At 34.1% G+C, this 14,235-nt stretch overlaps 1 long non-coding RNA gene across 1 annotated transcript in view; it reads right to left on the reverse strand.

The window, feature by feature from the left end:
• Positions 1 to 636: 636 nt before the first annotated feature.
• LOC141415021 (uncharacterized) overlaps positions 637 to 14,235 on the reverse strand; it is a 65,976-nt gene continuing 52,377 nt past the window's right edge. The window contains exons 2-4 of the long non-coding RNA XR_012440041.1: positions 10,113 to 10,186; positions 3,144 to 3,288; positions 637 to 2,306 (exon numbers count right to left, since the gene is read on the reverse strand). This is a non-coding gene — a long non-coding RNA (uncharacterized lncRNA). The remainder of the gene's footprint in view (positions 2,307 to 3,143; positions 3,289 to 10,112; positions 10,187 to 14,235) is intronic.

A 14,235-nucleotide genomic window follows, 5' to 3' on the forward strand; every position in this document is an offset into this window, starting at 1 on the left:
ACAATATTATAGGTCTACTTAAACAACAGATTTTGTTTGTTTTTAGCAGCCAACACAGGTCATTGTTAAACCATATGAGGCCCATGGTCAATTAAAATTCCCATGCAATTCATTTATTTTTTCTTGAAGCAAAGCAAACTGTAAGCCATACATGTGATGATTACTTCTACCTAAATTCGATGTATCACATTTGTACCTCTTACTTCCTTTGCCTGCCATCATCTAGCTCATTCAGAGCCACTACACACATCCTCTCATTGGCCTAAACTTTTATAAATGTAGTTCTCTTTATTAAAATGCTTTGTGCCTTAAACCTCAGCAAACCTTCCCTTTGTAGACTTATATTCTCTTGTATTACCTAAACCCAAATAACAGGTGCAAACACTGTTGAATTGAGTTATAGTCAGTCCCAAATTTCATTATTTCATGTCATGACCACAAGTTGCTGGAAAGTATGAAATCTGTTAATCCTTGCTAAGCCTTAAAAGATGCGTTAGAATCCTTTAAGTAGTAAACAAAAGCAGTTGTTTATGTAAAACTTACTCTTGAAGGGCACTCTTGGTAATATGGGATAGAGTAATCAAAGAAAATAAAGAGATTGTTTGTTTATCTGTTTTTATAATAGCATATCCTACATAACATCACCAGGAATACAACATCTGCAAATCATATAATAATAAATCATTAAAAATCACATAATACACTTGAATTAGTAGTCAATTCTGTCAGTCATCACTTTGTTACTTTAAAAGCAATAGAAAAAAAGGAAAACAGCAGTTAATTGGCTATCCAGATGCTGCCAACAATATACTGGGAAGTTTGTTGAACATTATTTCACCTACCATGACAACTTGTCTTTAGGTTATTTTACATTATTCAGAAAAGAAAAGAATTGCAAACAAGAGAAAAGTCACTTTTGTTGTGAGGTGGGTCTTCTTGGAAGCCAATTCAAAGATTACCATGTATGTTTCCCAGGCAGGACTTCTATAAGAATATTTTAGGAGTAAGGCAGGGAAGGGGTATTGAGCAAAGGGAAAATGTGGGTTTCAATGCTATTTCAACAATGATTCAATCAACTGTTCAAATTTTAAATTCAAATGATCCTTGATATATGTTCTGAATGATCCTTGATATATGTTCTGATTTGGGATTAGGGAGACAGTTGTTTGGTGCAAGATACCATGCAAAATGTTTGTGACTGAACACAAGATGATTCTTTTTATCCAAGGGAAATTGTTAGAAAGGGCTGAGATCATCAACTGACAAATTTCATAGCTGCTGGACTAAAGGGAAATCTGGACAATAAAGTACCACATGCAGATAAAGTACCACATGCAGACAGTTCATCCATTGAGCTACTCCAATAAACTTTATTCACATAAGTCCTAGGTGTATCTTTGTCAGAACTCCATGCAGTGAACCTCTTTTCCTTGAGAAGTCCTTATAATAGAAAGAATAGGTTGTTTAACCCAATGCTCTTCTCAATGTAGTTTGTTGTAAGGATATAACTGATACTAACATAACCTTCTTAAAATGTTCAATCTAGATTCTAGTCACCTTTGGCTACACCTTTACTGATTTAGGTATATTTCCTGTGGCGGGGGGGGTCATCTACATCCTCATGCTTGAGGATTAAATGGTCTCTTACTTATGATGATATCTGATGCCTAGGTTGCAACACTTAGCCATTTACTATCAAACTTGGACAAAAGAGTAATAATAAATTCCCAAGTACCAACATACTCATCTGTACCCTTTATATAATATTAACTGTTTCTCTTCCTGGTGATTAGGGTCAATCACCTGTACCAAGATATTTTTCTTCTCGCCTCATTGTGCGATGGCACAAGGACTCAGGGTCACTAGGTGGAAGTGTAACTAAAAGTCTAAGTTGCTTGAAAGATGTGTTTTTTCCATGGAAACTAGGAACTTAAACCCAGGGTGTTCAGCGTTTTAGGCATAGAAAGGAAAATCCCTGAGGGGCACTTGTAGTTAGCCATCAAGAAACCTCTGCTTTCAGAGTTCTGCCTGTTGCAGGTATGATACAGTATAACAGCCATTGATTCCATGCATATGTGCTGACAGGAGAATATTGTTTCTGAACTCCGAAATGTGTCTCCACTATCAGTACTTCATCACATTGTTCCTACAGATTTGCACTTTTGGTCTGTAGATACGCGAGAGAGCCATAAGATTCCATGGTAAGACGCACACTGCTTTGCCTTCTTTGCTATAAAGTGAATTCCTTGAAGATATCATCTGAGAGGTCTTCTGTACAAGTTCTTCCATTTAGGGCTTTCTTCATTCTAAGCAGAAAAGAAAAACTCACACTTGAAATATGTGTCAAATACCCTCAAAATAAACTCATTTCCCTCCAGACACAATGAGTTTAATGAGGCAAACCTGCTATAAAGGAGATGATTGTTCTCCAGGAGGGATGGGATTATACCTGGAGCTTAGGTTTAGACTGTATTGCAGGTATGATGGATATTCGTCAATTGTAGCATCTATACCAGATTGGAAAGTGGGAATTAATACTGTTGGCCCCATCTCTGCTTTCGTGAATGTTCTATTTAATCATTTATTGTGCCAAAAGTGGAGGAAGAAGGGATAACAGAGGCTGGCTGATGTCAACTAACCAATACATCATCTAGTTGCTATTTAGTACCTCTGCCATGGTGAAAGCTCACCAGCGAGCATTGTCATGCAATACAAAGATTTTTACACTTTGTGCCCATTCCTATAGCCCCAACCATTTGCTGCTAATTCAGATCTGATCAATTTTACATTTTTTAAAATTTCAAGCCTCTAAAGAATTTGTTGGGCCATTTACCCTTCTATTTTCAGCCCCAGACCAATCCACAAACCATTTTCCCCTGCCTATGAGTCTACACATAAACTAATATCAGATCATGTCTATGCAACCCAAAGTGAATTATCAGTTGTCATCCATTTTAATTATTCAATCACTTAAGCTAAGCACCCTGATCTGTGAAACAAACATGACTTTTTTTTCTCTTCTTTCATTTGTTTATAAGTGACTGTGTGACCATGAAGTAAGCAAAAGGAGACATGCAAATCCAATAGTGTTGGGGGATGGAGTCTGAGTAATTTGTTTATGTAACAAAATTATTGTTACTGACCTGCTCTACTGAATCCCAAATGTACATCTTCCACATCCAGGTAGATTTCTGTTGATCCTCTTTGATTCATGGCTAGAAGATCGTAGAACCAATCATATTGTGGATATTTGTGATCACATGATAACTTGGTCTCAGTGAGTTGTCTCTATTAGGACACATTAGCTAGTTAATTTGTGTTAGGGACTGTCTTTTCTTCACCTACCACTGGTTTCTTTATTGCCAGCAGTGTTTGGGTGGCCTGGCTCTAAAAATCTCACCTTAATGTGTTTTCTCAAGCTACTTTTTACACTGACTTTTATAGGAAGCAGGATTCTGAAATGGAGATTATCTTGCAGGAAGTTAATTCAGAAATGCTCTTGGATAAACACATTGAGGAGGAAAGGAACCAAGATTGGACATAGGGATAACTGGAATGGATGAGCACTTACAATAAGGCTTCAGCAAACTTTGAATAGAACTTTGAAACCAGAATAGCCTTTTAGAATTCTTTCAAGTTTGGAAAAGAGGTCCTGTTATTTAGGTAATTTATTGATCTGTTATTGATTGGAGGCTGACCTTGAAAGAAGATTTAACTTCGAGAGAGATGGCTGTCTTTAGCCAAGGGCAATTTTTTGAGAGGTCTAATGGCAGACATCTGTTAGTTTTCCTTCTACTGGAATCAGAAGGGGAGGAGGAACCTCAGAAGAATCTGAGCCAACATCACATTTATGACACTTTCAAAAGTCACCAGGAAGTGACAGAGATTTTAACCCAAGTGTATTTATTTGTTTGTTTTTGATTTTGCCTCAGTTCTAAAACTATGCCTCCACCACAACAAGATTTTATTCGCCATGGTATTTTAAAATGTCAGACTGTTGTCCTAACATGAACATATAGAACATAATAAATGTTTACTTTCATTTTTATTTCACTATTTGCTGTCAAAACATATTACAAACCTTTAAAGTATACTATTCAATATAGTCTTTGCTAACAATATTGCCTTTGTTTTTCTTTTTGGAATATTTTGAAAGTTAACATTGGAAAACACTTTCACCATGTTTGGATTATAACTTTAAACAGGAACCAAAGAGATGATAGCTGCCTCTGTGAACATAATCAAAACAAATCAATTGTTTTTTAGTCAATCTTCCTTCTTGTTTTAAATCGGTAATTACAGATCAATGAGCAATTGGTTATATTGCTACATGATCATTTTGATTTGGTTATTGAATTGACTAAAATAACATGCATCATAAGGAATCTCCATAATCCCATACCAAGAATTTATTCTGAGGGATAGAAGAGAGCGAGGCAATTACCCTCCTGAAAAGGTAGGACCAGCAGCTCCTTGTAAAAAGGGGTTTCGTTGTGATATTTTTGTATGTGCATATAGTATACTTTGATCAAAAGGCACTTCTTAATTACAATCAGACTGAAGGCTAAACAGAAGAAACTGAGTTTCATCTCTGTTTGTCTCTCAGCTAAGAGGTCAAAAGAGGTTGTACCTGTTCTGAGCCACTTCTGTGCCTCTGAGTTTTCAAGAGTATCTAACTCAAAGTGTTTTTTCTGAATAAGAGTTTACTTTCCTCATTACCAACACACCAATCTCTGATTTCTCCTTCGTGGTTATTTTAAATGCCATAATTTACATATGCTCGCATGGCCAGAGGAACTTCAAGTTTTATTAATGATTCTAACTTTCAGATTTATTTTATTTCATATGATATTTTAACAAAATACTTGCCATTTACTATTTAAAGACCAGAGGTCATAAATGTTTTCTGTAAAGGGCCAGATAGTAAATATCTGTTGTGTTTACCTGATTCTGCTGTTATAGCAAGAAAACAGCAATATACATTGCATTGGCTGTGTTCCAATAACATTTATTTGCAAAAATAAGCAGGAGACCAGATTTGAATTGTTGACTATAGCTCATAAATGACCCATAGCTTATCATCTCTCCATTTATACAACGCTGAAGAATAGAACCAAAAGGAAAGTAAGTGAATCCATTGAGTATTCGATTTGCTGAAATTCAGATTTTAAAAGCTTAAAAAGCCTCAGCAGATGGATTAAATACGTTAGCTTAAATCTGACTGTTCCACATTGTATGAGTAGAGCCATCCATCCACTTCATCACAGACTGTGGATGAAGGATACAGGCAAACCAAATCATATGGCCTTCTATGTATCCCTATGAAATCCCACTGCACAAATGTTAAGTACTTGACGTTGTACTAGATGCATGGACCTAAAATAAGTTGTAATGTTTTCTCATGATTCTGTATGTTATATCATTATACACTTATTTTTTGAGTATGTCCAAAATTAAGTTGATACAAACACTGTTTTCATCATTCTAACCTTTTCCTTGAGCTGTAAGTTCATTTGCTTGTCTGTTTCTTTGTTTCTTTACTGTACATGATTTTTCAGGAAATGTAACTGTTAAATGTAGCTAAAAGTTAATATTTGACCATCAAAACTTACTAACTTTGACCATAACAACTTACTAGCTTTGCATGATTTTTTTTCTGGACTCTTTTGGCTGATCTGTCAAATCTGAGTATTCAGGAATCTTATTGTGTCTTCCTAAAGAAGTTACACAATGTTCTATCATTTCTCTTATTGAAAAATGTAGGGATTGTTTTTAAGATGGAATGGCTCTGAGATTTGCTCATTATTACATTTAGTTTCATATTTTTGGCACATAAAATTCCAAGCTAATGTTTTATGCTACTTCACATACAACTTGTAGTTCAATTGATGTCTTTAGTATATCATTTCTCTTATCTGCTAAGTTTATCTCCAGATCTCTGAAATCACCACTACAGTTTATGTGAAGCATGAATTTTAGCCATTTTTGATGAGTTCACCTCTAGAATGTAAAATTTGCTGCTAGATAGCAAAGACTGAGACAAAAATTTATCTGACAGTTAACAGACCAATCCATTCCATCCTTATGTTTGATATATTTTTCTTTATTTTTGTCAATAAATGCAACAAGCATTTCTATACACATATATATAATACATAAACCTCTTTAATATTATATTTCTTCTCCATCATGATTAGACAATGTCAGATAGCACAATTGATCATAATGATAAATCTCATTCTTAACTGTTTGCATATTATATTTAGATTTCTTAGAATTTTACTTAATTAAAATGCAGAAATTATTTATATGTAATCCATAATGCTTGCAGTACTTCACAGACTTTTTTCATATTTGGAGATGTCAAATAACTCCATGTGTGTTCAGTAGAGGTGGGAAGAGGCAAATTATAATCTCCCTCTGAGGAGGATAAAATATAAACAATGTCAACCAATCAATCTCAGGAAATTTTTCTGAAAAAACCCGACCTCCAAAATTGACATCATTCTTTTCATTAAGACTAAAAGTTTAACTGACACAGAAATCAGTTATAGAAAACACGTCAAGTTTGAATATTTGTTTAGGAGAACTCAGGTGAGCATGAATGAAGCACAATGACAATCTGGGATGGTAGATCTGTTGTTGCCTCAATGAGGTAAAATTGTGGCATCTGTTAAAATGAGCCATCTTTGTCATCCTCAGCCTCTGCTTCAGAAGCCAGATACTGAATCAGACCTACTTATTGGCTACAGAACTTTTGGTGCTTTTCTGGTTAAAGATGCATGTAACACAAGAAAGAGTATACTGAAAGAGGAGCCCAGCATTTTGCAAGTTTTGAAATTACTGCTCTTTGTCTATATGTCTTATATGTGTGTGTGTGTAGAATAAAGGGATTGGCTAAAGTAAACATTTATTCATCTATTTAATTTTTTTGTGTTCAGAAGAGCATCTGTTGTTTCGTGAAGTCTTTTGCGGTATTATTAGTGTGTGATAAACACAATTGTTTCTGAAAATACTTCATTCTAAAGAAGAGTTATGCAACTTATGTTAAATTATTCATGGTATCTCACTGTGACAATGGTGACTTCTTTCAAAATCAATCTCTTTCTTTTTTATGTATCTTTATGATTACATTTAGGGTCCACCAAAAAAAAAAAAAAAAAAACCCAGAATAAGCTCTACCTCTCAAGATCCTTAGTTAATCATAGTTGAAAAGACCTCTGTCTCTCTAGTAAGGTAACCATCAGAGGCTCCAAGGACTAAGACATGGGCATGCATAGTTTTAGAGGTTGCCATGCAGTCCAGTACACCTTTCTATAGTTTGATTATGAAGACAAACTTTCTCACTTACTCTTTTAAGTTTTTTCAGTTATTTATTTAAATTAGGTTTCTCTCCATAATGTCAAAAAGAAGCCTGGATAAAACAAAGATTTTTATTCAGATCCCACTGGAGTCAGATAAAAACAAGCATGCACTAGGAAATTAAAGACTGAATTCATACATACAAATGGAAAGTTTTGTTCATCAATCTAAATGTTCAAGAGATCACTGTAACTTCATTGACTCAGCTATATTCTAGGAGTGGAAAATAGCACCATATTCTCTTTAAACAGAAACCAATAAAGCAAATTACCTGCAGCACATAAGATTTTCATCTTTACTATAATGTTAAATAAATTATACTAATATATTTCATACATGTGGAGAAATGACTTTTTAAATAATTGGTGTTGCTATAGAGAGAAACTATTTGAATCTCTGTACCAAATCCAGCCCTACTAAATGTTCCTGGGTAAAAAAGTACTAGAGCAAAATCCTTGGGAGCAATAATGAAAACTTGCAAGAAGGGAAATAGTTAAGCATTATGTCAAAAAAAGATACAGTAGTGGGAAAGTATGTATGCTTACTAAAGTATAATATTTAAAATTTCTTTATGTCAGAAAATGGTGTATGTTAAAATATTACACTGACTGGGAAATTATTTACAGTGTATGACAAAATCAAGAATTCTTAAATTACTGATGGTCAGCATGTCAGCACAAAATTAATTAAAAGCATCCTATTTAGCCAATCAATTCCACTTAGTGAATTGTTCCTATAAACCTATTTAAAGGTGTGCACAAAGATTTAGTAGTGTTTACAATAAAAAGTAAATTAACATCCCAATAATAGTATCTTGGAACTCTGTACCTAGTTTTTTGTTTTTTGGTTTTTTTTGGTGCTGGTTATGGAACCAGGACCTTGTGCATACTAGACAACTGTTTTACTACTGAACTACATTCTCAGCCCTTCGTTTTTAATTGTATTTTTAAATACATCATTAAACTGGGAAGAAAAAGAATAATCCTCAGAAGCTAAGTGAAAGTTGGCTTTTATAGAGAAGTAAGTAGAGCAGTGAAGCTGCATTTGTCCTGTGGGCATTTCAGTTCGAAACAACTTTGACTTTGATTTTGGTGGCTTTGCAGATCATTGAGGATAAGATATAGAGGAGTCCAATAAAAAATGCTCCTCATAGAACTGGGATTATATTAGCCAAATCTGTCAATTTATGGGTGAAGCAAAAATGCCATCAGCACATATAATGTGACCTTAGAAAAGGAGTAAAGAAAACAAGAAAATACTCAAGAAGAAATCTGGAGTATTTTCCCTGCCTAAAAAGAAAAGAAAAAAATTTCACGCAGTTTCCTCTGCCAAATTCCCACTGCACATGTGTTCTAAAAAAGGTCAGAGGCTTAAGAGAGAATTGCAGTTCCAGGTCAGCATGGCAAAAAGTTTGTTGAGACCCTATCTCAGTGAAAAAAAGCTAAGCATGGCAGCATGCACCTGTCTTCCCAGTGACAGTAGCGAACATAAAACAGGAGCATCTGGGCAAAAAGCAAGACCTTATCTCCAAAATAACCAGTGCAGAAAAGGGCTGGAGGCATTGCTGAAGCAGTAGAGTGCCTGCCTCTCAAACATAAAGCCCAGAGTACAAACCTCAGTGCCATAAATAAAAGAAAAAAAACACAAAGAAAGTGTGAAGAAACAAAGGATAAATGGGACTAAGTAGGAACACAAACAAAAATAAATGCCCTTAGGCATAGAGCATAAAATAAGTGTATTTATTAAATGTATACACAAATAAAATGAGGAATTAGATATATGATACTATATATAAACAAACAGAGTAGTAATTCTTCTAGAAGTAAAAATGATTCAAACTGAAAAGTCAATGAGTAGGGGAACATAGCTTAGGTCTAGGAAAGTCAATTTAACTTCTTTGATCCAATTTATTTATGCGTGTTATGAAAGTATTTATAATTGATACCTCACAGGTTTGATATGAATCTAATACATTGTGTGGGCAATTAGTGTAGAAAAAAGCACTATTTGAATCCAATCATTTGTTTGTTGTTATCTATTTATGAATTGGTATATATAAGCTTCCCATTTGGCCTCCTACCACTAACCATTATAAGAACATTATTCTGTTCTTGCCCTAGGAAAGATTCAAAACAGCCAAATAACAAAGAGAGAAAGAAAACCTCTCAAATCTAGCTCCTGGGTATAAAGACGAGGATATGAAAGAATGTATGATGAATCAGCCATTCTGACCAAGTCTGAGAAAAGCACTAAGAACCCAGGACTCACTAATTCTAGCATGGAGCTGGAAGCATGGCAAGGACATGCCAGCATGTGCAGAGGACAGACTGACTCCCTTCCCATGAAGTTATCTGGCACGTTTAAAGTTCCAATAGCATTTTGGATGTACCATGAAGAAACAGTAGAAACTGCCTAAAGCTGATAGCAATTTATTTTTTCCGCATAGTATGAAAGACTAAAATAAATAATTATTGGGTTTGACTAACAATAAGTTAATCAAGTAAGTTTTCTATTACTTGCATATTTGAATTTGTGTCTGAAAATTCATATCCAATGTTCATTATTTACTATATTCACAAAAGTATAATAGGAAAGTACATTATTCCTCAGCCAAGGAATTTTATTTATTATTAGAAAGTGTATAAATCAACTCATTATACATTTACAAGTCTAGTACTTTACCCCACCTCTATTCAGCTCACATTTGGTATACCTTTACAAGTATCTTATGGATTTCATTAGGACCTTACCCATTTTTTCCTTGCCAAAGAAAAAACATGTCCAATGATTGCTTCACATCAGCAGTTTTCCAGAGGTCAGGTATCTATATTAAAGATTTAAATATTTATATTATGAAATAAATATTTAAAGACTACAATCAAGATGAATGGTCTGTCTGAGATAGAACTTAGACTGAGATTTCTAAGTACACGAAACAGACAATGCTTCAAGTTCAAAGGGAGTTTTACTGAGTTATTTGATGTATGCCCTTGGTTGTGTCTGGAGATATGAATGAAAAAATGTGAGAAACTAACACTCAACATATATGTCGTCAAATAGTACTATCACAGAGAAAAGACAGTAGTGATTAAATGTGCCTGATGGTTGCAGTTTTCTCAGGCACGTTTTTTTTTTCTAAGAAACATTTTGATATGTTCATGTGAAGTGAACAATCAACATATAAAAATAAAGAAAGAAGTGTTTAGCATTTGATGAAAGTGAAATCTGACTACAACAGAGAAGTTGACTGGGTTATTGTTTTTCACATTACTTAGAAATAAATATTTGTGCATTTCCTTATTATACTCATTAATCAATATATTAAATGTTCGTTGAATATATATTTTAATATTTTACTAATTATTTATTCTTGTAATTTTGGTTGTTAAAAATAGATAAAATTTAGATTATACAGTTTGTCATATATTCATTGACTCCTTACAATTAAAATCTAGAAAGGCTAGCTTACTTACACTATGCTTCTCCCCATCTCTTTGTGTCAACATATTAAAATTATGTTTGCACTTTCTCCTTATATTCTTGACTTGTAGCTTAATTGATATCCCTGAATCTTTATTTCTCATTCATATATCTTCCAAATCTTTACTCACTACTCTATGAGATAAGACTAGTATTGCTCCTGGTCTATTTTTTCTAAGTATGTTCTAATGTTTCCATCTTACTAGCCTCAGAATCATCGTAATTGTTAATAAACTATCTCTGTCTTCTAAGCAAAACTCCATCAGTTAGACTGTTCAGCTACATTCCCTGGAGGGGGGATTATATTGGAATAAGTAAAAAACAAGTGTATTTGTTTTTCTTTATAATAGAAGTATGGAGGTAAGCAGTTCAAGTTTCAATGCCAGATCTACTCTCACCAAGGTTCCCAGCTTCTCTATGATTCAGAGCTAGTATCAGGTGCATAGATGTTATCTTTAATATCAGTTATACCTAATGTAGCTCTAGCTATCCTGGCAGTGTGATATGGTAGGCAAGAAAGACAAGAGTCATAAGAGTTTATACACAATAGCCAAGTTATGGAAACAGCCAAGATGCCCCACCACTGACGAATGGATTAAGAAAATGTGGTATCCATACACAATGGAATTTTATGCAGCCATGAAGAAGAACGAAATGTTATCATTCACTGGTAAATGGATGGAATTGGAGAACATCATTCTGAGTGAGGTTAGCATGGCCCAAAAGACCAAAAATCATATGTTTTCCCTCATATGTGGACATTAGATCAAGGGCAAACACAACAAGGGGATTGGACTATGAGCACATGATAAAAGCGAGAGAACACAAGGAAGGGGTGAGGATAGGTAAGACACCTAAAAACTAGCTAGCATTTGTTGCCCTTAATGCAGAGAAACTAAAGCAGATACCTTAAAAGCAACTGAGGCCAATAGGAAAAGGGGAACAGGTACTAGAGAAAAGGTTAGATCAAAAAGAATTAACCTAGAAGGTAACACCCACGCACAGGAAATCAATGTGAGTCAATGCCCTGTATAGCTATCCTTATCTCAACCAGCAAAAACCCTTGTCCCTTCCTATTATTGCTTATACTCTCTCTTCAACAAAATTAGAAATAAGGGCAAAATAGTTTCTGCTGGGTATTGAGGGGTGGGGGGGAGAGGGAGGGGGCGCAGTGGGTGGTAAGGGAGGGGGTGGGGGCAGGGGGGAGAAATGAACCAAGCCTTGTATGCACATATGAATAATAAAAGAAAAATGAAAAAAAAAAACTAGGATGCAAGCCTATAGAAAGTTCATTGTCTACATTGTGTTGTTAATTTGTGGGAAACCAAACTGCTCAAACAAACAAAAAATATAAGAACAAACTACATATTCTTAGGAGTCCTTTGATATTCAACTAAGGTATTCAATAAAGGAAAATTGTTTCCATTAAAGTAAAAAATACATATAATTGATTTGCTTTTGTTCTCTGTGTTCTTTCTTTACAAAGTTCCTAGACTCACTATGTTTGACCTTCTGAGCTGATCCTGTGTAGGTCTTATCTTTTCTTGTATGATTATAGTCTCTGTTTATTGTACTACAGATGAAGATAGAGAATATTCTCTAAGGTTAGTCTATACACCAATAAAATCTAAGTAAATATGTGCAAAAGCAAAGGAGAACATGGATTATGACTTCCAGCTATGAGAGACAAGCTTTTTGTGTACCAGGAGGAAGATTTAGGAAAGTTTGTTTAAAGCATATGCGAACTGAGAATTGGGGGATCAAGATGACTAAGGGAAAGAAAGCAATAGAATGACTCATTCAGTGTTCCTTTGTCTCAAAGCAGGTATGGGTTGCAAAGAAATACCTGGAATGAAGAAAAGCTTAACCTACCTTTAAACAGCCTCATGGACAGGTAGTAGAAAATCAGAATTTAAGGACAATGGGAGAAGGGGTCTAGTAATTCCCCCAGGCCCAAAGAAGGTTTATACCTAGGTTAAAGTCCTCATGAGAAATGGAGGAGTCCATAAACTAAATACCAGTTTCATATAAGTTCAATTACAGAAAAGACTAAGTTAATCAAGTGATAGAATGCCTGGTGATCCCAAGGCCTGAGTTCAACCCCCAGTATGACCAAATAAATAAATAAAAAATGTTTGAAATTATGAATTTAATAACTATGTTAAACTGTACATTGGATAAAAATAAATAAGGGCAGACTGAACTGGGAAAATCATTTTTGAATATCCAGTTTTAAGCCAGGAAGAGGCCAGAATGTAAAAGCTATATGGAACATGGAGAAAAGGTCTAAGGAGTCCAATTAAAATCCAAAAAGAGAGAATAGAGAAAATTGTAAAGAATATCAGACAGATTTTGATAAATTTTGGAAATTTATAAAAGAAATTAGATTCAATAAGTACAATACATCGTAAATAAGATTAGAAAGAAAAGACATCTAGATGTATTGTATTTAAACTTTTAGAAGATAAAAAAAGAAAAAAATATTATTCTGAAATGAACAATAATACACTATTAACATACCTCTCAACAGACATAGTGAGATCAATGGAATATCATCTTCCAATTGTTAAATGGGAAAACGGTCTACCCACAATTTTATAACTTGAAAATCATTCTTTAAAAATTATAAATAAAGATACTTTCAGGAAAACTGGGAAAACTTATCTACAACAAATCATATTAAATAATTTGGAGAAATAGGAATCTTGTTGGTATGAATATAAATTTTTGTAGACAACATGGAAAACAGTATGGAGGTTCACCAGAAAATTAAAAAAATATAGCTATCATATGATGTAGAAATCCCACTTCTAAGGATGAAATTACAATCTTGAACAGATATCTGCAACTTCCTTGTTCTTTGCAGCATTCTGCACAGTAGACAAGATATAGAAGTGGAAGCAACCTAAATGTCTACAAACAAATGAATAGGTAAGGAAAATGGGATATATAGCCACAGTTTATATAAGAATGGAATAATTCTTAGCTTTATAAAGGAAAGAGATGTTGCCATTTCAACAACATAGATGAACCTGGAGGACTTTATGCTAAAGGAGATAAACCAGGCACCAAAGGAAAATACTGCATAATATACTTACATAAGGAATTAAAAATAATTGGACTTTTAGAAGCAGAGTAGAATTATAGTTTTAAGGGCTAAGAAGAGGCAGAAATGGAGAGTTTTAATCAAAGGCTATAACATTTCAGTTATGCATGATAAATAAGTTCTTGCAATCTGTTGTACATATACTGCCTATACGTAGCAATACTGTATTGCATACTTAAAATTGCTAACTGTATCTCATCTTAGATATTCTTGCCAAAATAATATTAATAATAATGAATGGGATGAAACTTTTAGAGGTGATGGATACATTTGTGACCTCTATGGTA

This window comes from Castor canadensis, chromosome 12 (assembly GCF_047511655.1).
Source record: "Castor canadensis chromosome 12, mCasCan1.hap1v2, whole genome shotgun sequence".
NCBI lineage: Eukaryota > Metazoa > Chordata > Mammalia > Rodentia > Castoridae > Castor > Castor canadensis.